General features: G+C 36.3%; 1 pseudogene; it reads right to left on the minus strand.

Annotated features, from left to right (window-relative positions):
- Positions 1–552: 552 nt before the first annotated feature.
- Positions 553–2,895, minus strand: LOC121773878 (annotated as a pseudogene).
- Between the last annotated feature and the right edge of the window lie 5,702 nt (positions 2,896–8,597).

Here is an 8,597-nt window from a genome sequence, read left to right on the forward strand (position 1 = left end):
GAAGGCCCGAACAGCCCCGCACAAGCCCGAAACAGCCCCGATTCCCTCCGAACCGCCCCGAAACAAACTTTAATCACCCCGATTCAATCCGCAAGATAAGTTCTCGCACTAAATTTTGTTATTTCGATTTTTATTTTGCCGAGGGAAAGTTTGATTGGGATTGTTCGATTTGTTTGAGTTATGCGCGTGTATGATGTACAAAATGCTAACATGACTTGCAATTTGGGAAAGGATTTATACCTTCGTTGTTATGAAATTGGTTGGGCCGAGAGGGATGAACTCCGTTGGAGATGGTAAGACAAGATTAATTTTATTGGGTTAAATTAGTCATTTTGGGTCTTTATCCTAATTTTTGTCATTGCTACCAAACAAGAATGCTGAATAAATTATCTTAGATTTAATCTCAATTCTTATCTTAAAGCCCATCATACTTAATTATCTTAATGTAAGTTAACATGTCTACCAAACACCCCCTAATACTACTATTAATGTCAAATGTCGACAATTTTCTGTTACAAACCACGAAGATGATTAAGTTACGCTGTATAACTAAATAAAGTTTCATTGAATAACATACTACTACTAGAGTATATGGTTGCACTTTATGATCTATATACAATCCAAGTCACGTTTGGTTGGTGCAACCATTATTAAAACCACGTCCAGAAAAGAAGTTTTACATCCAGATGTCGGAAGTGCAATCTCCACCAGGATACCTCATCTCGTGGGCGAGGGACGGGCCATCCGGCTCAGCTCCAAAGTCCACGAAGAACCTAGGGTTGATCTCTAGACCTCCCCTCTCCGTGTCGACATCAATCTGGAGCATGTGACTGCCTTTCTCCACCATCTCCGGATAAAACTGACGGTCCCAAGTACTGAACATCGAGTTTGTAACGTAAAGGCGCTTCCCGTCCAAACTCAGCTGTATCATCTGTGGTCCTCCTCTTAGTTGGTTCCCCTACATTATTGAAAAATTGTGAATTGCTTGGGTCTCAACTCGATAAAAGCTCGTATAGTGTTATTACTAATTGAAGTGTAGTAGAAGCTCTGCTACACTTCAATTAGTAATAAACGAAAAAGCTCAATTGCATTAGCTATTTTAACTATATAAATAAAGCTCGAGTTGGACATGATAGTAAATAAATCGAGCTTGAGCACAACATTACTTGATCACACCGGAAAAATTAATTGAGACATTTCGTTGATAAGCAAAAGAGGCATACGAAGTTGGGTTTGGTATGTTGTGCCATCTTCCGCCTCCACCACCACTGGACTTCCTTTCTTGATTATGCCTTCAACACAAACCTGGCCTACCAAATGTGGATTTGCAGGATCTTCAACATTATACTGTCTTATGTCTCCATGGAACCAATTGGAAAGGTAGAGGAAGCGATCATCGAGCGATATCAAGAAGTAAGTTATAAGACCAGGCATCTCTGGTTTAATCCAGTTCTGCACCTTGAGTGGCTTCACTGATATTGCTAACTTGTGACCCCAAGTCTCATCCGGCTTCTTGAAAAACCTTACCATATTGGTTGCAAAAGCGCATGCCGCGAAGCCCGTGTCTTTGGCTGGATCATGCAAGAATCGTACCTGTGGATAGATCATCAGAAACACTAAGTGGCTGTTTGGTAGACATCTTAAGATAACACAAGATAATTAGTGTAAGTGCCTAACATGGGCATCATCTTATCTACCAAACATTCAAATAAACCAATATATATAACTCCTATATCTTGGCTTTATCTAGGCTATCAAACAAGTTATAGCAACAACTACTAACCTCCAAAGGTAGGAGGCCATTATTTCCAAGATCCAATGTCTGTTTCAGCTCTCCTCCTGGCCAGCTGTAGACGTGCAAATGTCTCCCGTATAAACCATCAGAAACATGCTGAAGGTTGAAACCTTTGGTAAAAGTGGCTGGAGCTCCACATGATGTGCTGATCATGGTCTTGTGTCGAGGCTGGTACCAGAAATCATAGCCATAAAGGGGGTTGTGCCCTGGTTTCTCCCACCTGCCGCAAACATTCCCATTTATTAAGGTCGCTTTCCAGACGGAATACAATATTTCTAAACAATCCATGACCAGATGTCTACCTTCCTTTGACATTAAAGTCGGAGTCCAGGAGTAGAAATCCATTTCCTTCAGCATTTCCATCTTTATCTCCAAGACACGACACCATGATTTCACCAGACGCGAGACAGTGAGGTGTGTGAGGATATGCCAGCCCCGTCTTCTCACTTATATCCTTGGGATCAACGACCTTATGTAAAGATGGAGCCCTCGGATCCTTTTGAGTATCAACAGCATATATGCGCCCAGACCTGAGAAATAGATAAGAGTTAATAATAGTATCCAATAATTTCCTATAAAGATCATAGACATGTGAAAGACTCAGAAATATTGCTACAAATAAACAACAAACAATCCATTCCTAAAGAAGGGAAGCGTAAAAAAAGGACTAGTTACAGTAGCGAAGGGAGAACAAGAAAGCGTCTAGCAGCTGATGGATCTCCATGGCAAGAGCTGCAAGCATTCCATCCAGAGTGGTGCAGTTCGTCTCCAAGGTAAGGCATGGGCAACCTATGAATGACTTTAGAATATGTTGGCGAATTTGGATCAATATCCACAGTAGCAAGGTAATCTGGCTTCTCTTTTCCAGTTCCTATTAACGTTAAAAAATGCAGCAAAATTTCCATGAATTATCTACTAAAGATGAAGAAACTGAATGGAAGAGAAAGCAGAAATATTACCATTATGTGTACAAGTAAGATAGATCAAAGTTTCGTTGGGGCCAGACATGGCTTGAAGCGGAGAAGCATAACCTGGTCCTTTCTTGCAGCACCCATTTTCCACCACACCCAAATTTGTTGCCATCATATCCTTCTCTAGCTCTCTCTCTCTCTCTCTCTCTCAAGTCTAGCCTCTTTTGTCTTGCTCTTGCTTCTGAAATGAAGCATTCCAGAGACATATTTATAGCGCCTTAGGTTTTTCAAGAGTTGTGTCATGGCACGACAACAATCCTAACCTAACCTAGGCATGGGAAAAATTAAATGATTAGTTAATAAAATCATGGTGCAATAAGTTACTGCTCCCTAAAATTCAGTATCTACTATGCATATGTCATTCAATAGTGTAATACTGCATGTGTTACATAAAAGATATCTCCATTAAAAATGTCGCGTTTTTATTTTAAAAAAAAGTTATCTCCACTTAACATAGACTGAGATAATAACAAAATATTGAGTTATTATAGAAAATATAGTCAAACATATCAAATTTAGTCTTCACCTATAGTGAAGATTGAAATAATTATATATCTATAAATATATAAAAAAGGGGATGTGATCAAATCAATAGGTGAAATTCTGCCAAAAATCAAAGTAAATCTGAGTCATTGGATCTTGTGAACTGTTAGATTAATGTCACGCGTCATCTAATAATGTAGATTGTGTAGTCTAATAATGTAGCTCGGCTAATAATGTAATGCTTTTTAGTCTAATAATGTAGCTCGGATATTATTATCACAATCATCCAATCTAAGATCCAAGAGATGAGATTTGCTTTGATTTTTGACAGAATTTCACTTATTGACCATAGTGCGCCCCTGTAAAAGAGGTTGAAATCTATATATATAGAGTCTCATTATTCACAAATATAGTCTTAAAGACCGAACTAGAGACCAAATTAGGGCCCTTAGATCTAGTTTTTAGTGGATGAGATGAGCTAATGTAGTGAAAATTTTCGTAGTTCATTACATACCCAAATTACTTCAACACGAGGGTATTTAAGTCATTTTATAATTAGGGTAAAAGTTAGAATTCGTAGATCACAAAAATTTCACTCATTCTCATACCCCGCCTCTTCTTCTCTCAAAACCTCTCCGAAAACCTCTCTGAAAAATCAAGGATTCTTCATCTTCATCAATCATCTCCGACCGATTCAACTGAAATTGGCGACAACCATCCCCGATTCAGCATCTCCATCGGTTGATTCAACATATCCATCGATCATATTCGGCCAATTTCAACTGAAATCGACGACAATCATCCCCGATTCAACATCTCCATCAACCGATTCAGAAATCTCCATCCGCCGAGATCGACATCTCTTCAGCCTAACCCGAAATCGGCGTCAATTCGAAATGGTTGACACACGCAAATCGTCGTCGACCGAAGGTGAAGGACGCCTATTACGTTTTGGCGGTACGTCTGGTTCAGGTAATACACATTTGATTTTTTGCTTTGATTTTTCATTAGGAGATATTACTTCAACATTTTATTGTTGCATAAATCGATTACTTTAGGATAGATTACTTCACAGTACTTCTATGATATTTGAGAGAAATATATCAAAAAGTGTGGCTACAGAAATCATCGATTTAGTTCATTTCATGAGGATATTACTTCATTTCATGAGGTTATTACTTCATTTCACGAGGCTATTAATTTAGTGTTTGATTTTTCATTTTTTTATAATTTATGTAGTTAATGTGTGCTTATGGCTCATTTCTGGACTCAGAATTATGTGGCATAAAATGATATGCATTTTCTAAATGTGATTTATTACTTTATAATTTGGAAACATTGCTTCATAATTCAGATTTCAAAGCACAATACTTTAGCCGCCGATTTTAATGGTTGACACAAGAAAATCGTCGATGGAAGGTGAGCAACAGTGATTGCGTTCTGGCAGAACGTCTGCCTCAAATAATACACTCTTTTGAAGCTTTGTAGTGTTTGAAATTCTAATTTACTACGTCTATTTGTAATTTGGTTTCTGATTTTCGTCCAATTATTTTATGAAGCAAACCAGAGGAAGGTCAACGTATGCGTCAAATATACTCGTAGGCCAGTAGCTAAATCATAGCCGGTGGATAAATCAAAACACAAGAAAAGTTCGTTTGATGCTCAGTACTGCAAGCCAAATCCCTATGCCAAACGGTAAAAATAAATTTATGACCTAGTCCTAATTCATGGAATGAAGTTAATTGTGTTGTATGAAGAAATAATAGTCGAATGAACTAACTAAACTATTTGATGAAGTAATAACCTCATGAAATGAAGTAATATAAACTAACGTGTTTTGTATGCATATTTTGCTAGGAAATAAGATTGAATGAACTAACTAACCAATTTGATGAAATAATAACCTACTGAAATGAAGTAATATAAACTGACATGTTTTGTATGCATATTTTGCTTTATAATTACATTGAATAAACTAAATAACTTATTTGATGAAGTAATAACCACATGAAGTGAAGTAATATAAACTGACATGTTTTGTATGTATATTTAGCTGAGAAGTATACTTGTAATGAACTAAAGAACCTAACGATAATGTTACAAACTATTTTAATGATGATATAAACTATGTTTCAAATGTTGAATTGTTGTTATGTGTTTCTTATATATATGTGAAGATAACACAAGGGAAAATCCTCTAACTCACAACAGGGTGAAAAATCAAATCGGAGGAGAGGGATGAAGAGTTTCGGAAGATGTAGTTGAGGCATGGTGACATATTGATGAGGACATTTGTGCAATCACTGGATGGGCCGTCCCCACGCCCTAACAAATGGGCGGTGCCCAAAATCACGGCTCAGCCCATTGAGATGGGTTGGTGTGTCAAATTTGGATGATTTCTTGTATTGGAAAAGTTTGTATTTTTTTTTCTTTTTTCAAATGGAGAGTTTGTATTTGGTTATGGGGTTTATACAGTGAGGATGATGTGGTTTACAAACTTTCTCATACAGTGGAAATAGTTGACTATTTTGGAGAAAATTCAAATGATTTTATTCACTCACAGTACTAAACTATTGTAATGAATAATAAACTACTACAATGATGTAATGAACCTCCTGGGATGAACAATAAATACTAATAAATATTTGATTAATAAAACACTTCACACAATCTATTCGATTTAAAGTTTGTCAAAAATTTAAACAAATTCAAATTCAGAGTGTGATGAAGTAATAAAACAAATGGAATGAAGTAAATAACTTCAGTAATGAAGTACAAAACCTACTGGAATGAAGTAATAAACTATAAAGAAGTTAATGAAATACGAAACCTGCTAGAATGAAATAATTTTCTACTATAAGAAAATAAGCTCATCTATCTTGTCACAATTCTTGAATCATGCTGACCAACCTCGCCAAATTTTGCGGATTTACAGCCAAGCTTGGACACATCCTTTATTACTTTCTCAAGGCGTGAAACTTTCCGACTGCTGTAACCCTTGGTGTTGATGACATCAGGAGGGTGAACTTCAATTTCACTAGGGACTTGCGATAAATTCTAAATCATCTTTCTCTTGTCACTTTAGGACAAGAGAGCCCCCTCGCTACGTACTTATTTTTTCATTTCTTCAATGATATATTTTAATGCACGATTTGATCAATATTTCTCTCAATAAGCCATGCGACATCGTAAAAATCTGCATATCCACCACCACCACAACAACAAGAATCATCATTCAACCAGAATTTAAGTTCATTCGTCCATGCTATTACTTCATTTATAAAGGCAATTTAGTTCATTATAAGTACAATTAATCACGTACTTATGCATACAATACACTTCAGATTATCATTTCATATTAACCGGAATTAAGTTCATTCAAACATGTTATTACTTCATTCAACTAGATATTTGGTTCATATTAACTAAAGCTTTACGCAAACTTATGCATACAACACAATTGAGTTCACGATACTTCATTCAACCTGCGGATTACTTCATTCAACCTGCGGATTACTTCATTATTGATTTGTTTATTCTACCGGCATGAAAAAATCAAAAAAATATTCATCGACAAGGTTCAACAAGAGATTGTTCATCACATTGGTTAAAATACTTTATCAATCGAGGGTATTTTTGCCTTCATTAGGTAGCCAAATTACATCAACCGAGGGTATTTTTGTCAAATTACATTTATAGTTTATTACTTCATCCAGTAGATTTATTACTTCATTCCAATAGTTAATTACTTTATTCCTGTAGATTATTACTTCATTCCACTTTGAATTTGAATTTATTTAATCTTTTTACACAATTTAAAGCAAATAGACTGTGTGAAGTGTTTTCAAAATGAAGTATTTATTCTTTATTATGATGTATGTCAATATTGATGAAGTTATAACCTCATTTAATAAGGTAATGGACTGAAGTAATAACTCAATTGAAGTTCAATGAAGTAAAATCCTATTGTGATGAAGTGGTATACTTGTTGAATGAAGTAAATGCACATATGAATGAAGTAGTGATCACTCTTCCTTATATGCTCAAGAATCCATTAAAGTAATAACCTAGTCGAATGAAGTGATAAAACTATTTGAATGAAGTAATAGAATAGAATAAAATGAAGTAGTGATCGAATCAAAAGAAGTAATATAGATAGTTAAATAATGAGGTAGTAATAATCTAGGTGAATGAAGTAATAATGCAAGTGAATGATGTAATAGTTCAGTTGAATGAAGTAAATATAGAAATCTAAATAACAATGATTTTTATACTTTTTCTTCTCCAAATTTGTAGGCAATGACAGTCCAAATTTGTAGCCAATGACAGTATAATTTTCTCAGAATTCTCAAAAACAAAAAACCCAAAACTCATCGTAATCAACTACCGTTTCCCGTTCTTAATCAGATCAGCGGAGGCACCGATTCATGGAGAAATCTTCCAGTTTCTCGCTGTTCTTCAAGAGGCTGAACAAGAAGGGGAGCAGCAGCAGCAGCAGCCGGAGCGAGAGCGAGAGAAGCACCTCCTCCGGCAGCGGCAGCGGCTGCAGTTCGTGGCGGTGGAAGTTGAGGAGCTCCGCCGCATTGCGGTGGAAGAAGAGGTTCAATCTGCACCTCTGGTTTATAAATGACGTCCTTTTCAAATTCGTCTCCGCCTTCGAGGCCGTGTGTTTGGTCTCCGAGCTCTGCTTCTTCTTCCTCTGCTGCGGATGCCATTTCTGATTTCGATTTTTTTCTTCTCCACTTCTCGAATTGAATTGTTGACGCACAAGCACGTGGTTGTAGGGATGAGTTTTCGGTGAGTGATAACTGACTGAAGGATTTAATCTGATGTTCGACTTTTATTGTTGCTGTTTTTTTTAAAAAATTTCCTGCTTGATCTTTTTCCTGGATCCATACTTATGTGTAAAGGCTAACATCAGCTGTATTAATTTACTGATATATTCTTCCAGCGTAGTATGATTTCTGCTGTAATTCAATATCCGATTAAGGCAATTTAGGCTACACAATTGTCTGATGATGGAGATAAATGAAGATTGAAGGAGATTACGGGAAGGAGATCGATGAAGATGAAGGAGATTGCGAGAAGGAGATCGATGAAGGTTGAATGAGAGATCGGCAATTGAAGAATTGAGAGATGGGAAGAAACACGTATTTTATGTTTCATAATATAGTGGTTTCCCAAAATACCCTTCAGCAAGTTTTTTGGGATAAAATAATGAAAGAATGGTAAATTAATCCTAACCACAAGATTAAGAAAATGGATGGACAATATTTGGTCTCTAGTTCGGTCTTTAAGAAGAGTTCGACATTGATCACAACCCTATATATATATATATATAAGGATGT

Source organism: Salvia splendens, chromosome 17 (genome assembly GCF_004379255.2).
Source record: "Salvia splendens isolate huo1 chromosome 17, SspV2, whole genome shotgun sequence".
Lineage (NCBI taxonomy): Eukaryota > Viridiplantae > Streptophyta > Magnoliopsida > Lamiales > Lamiaceae > Salvia > Salvia splendens.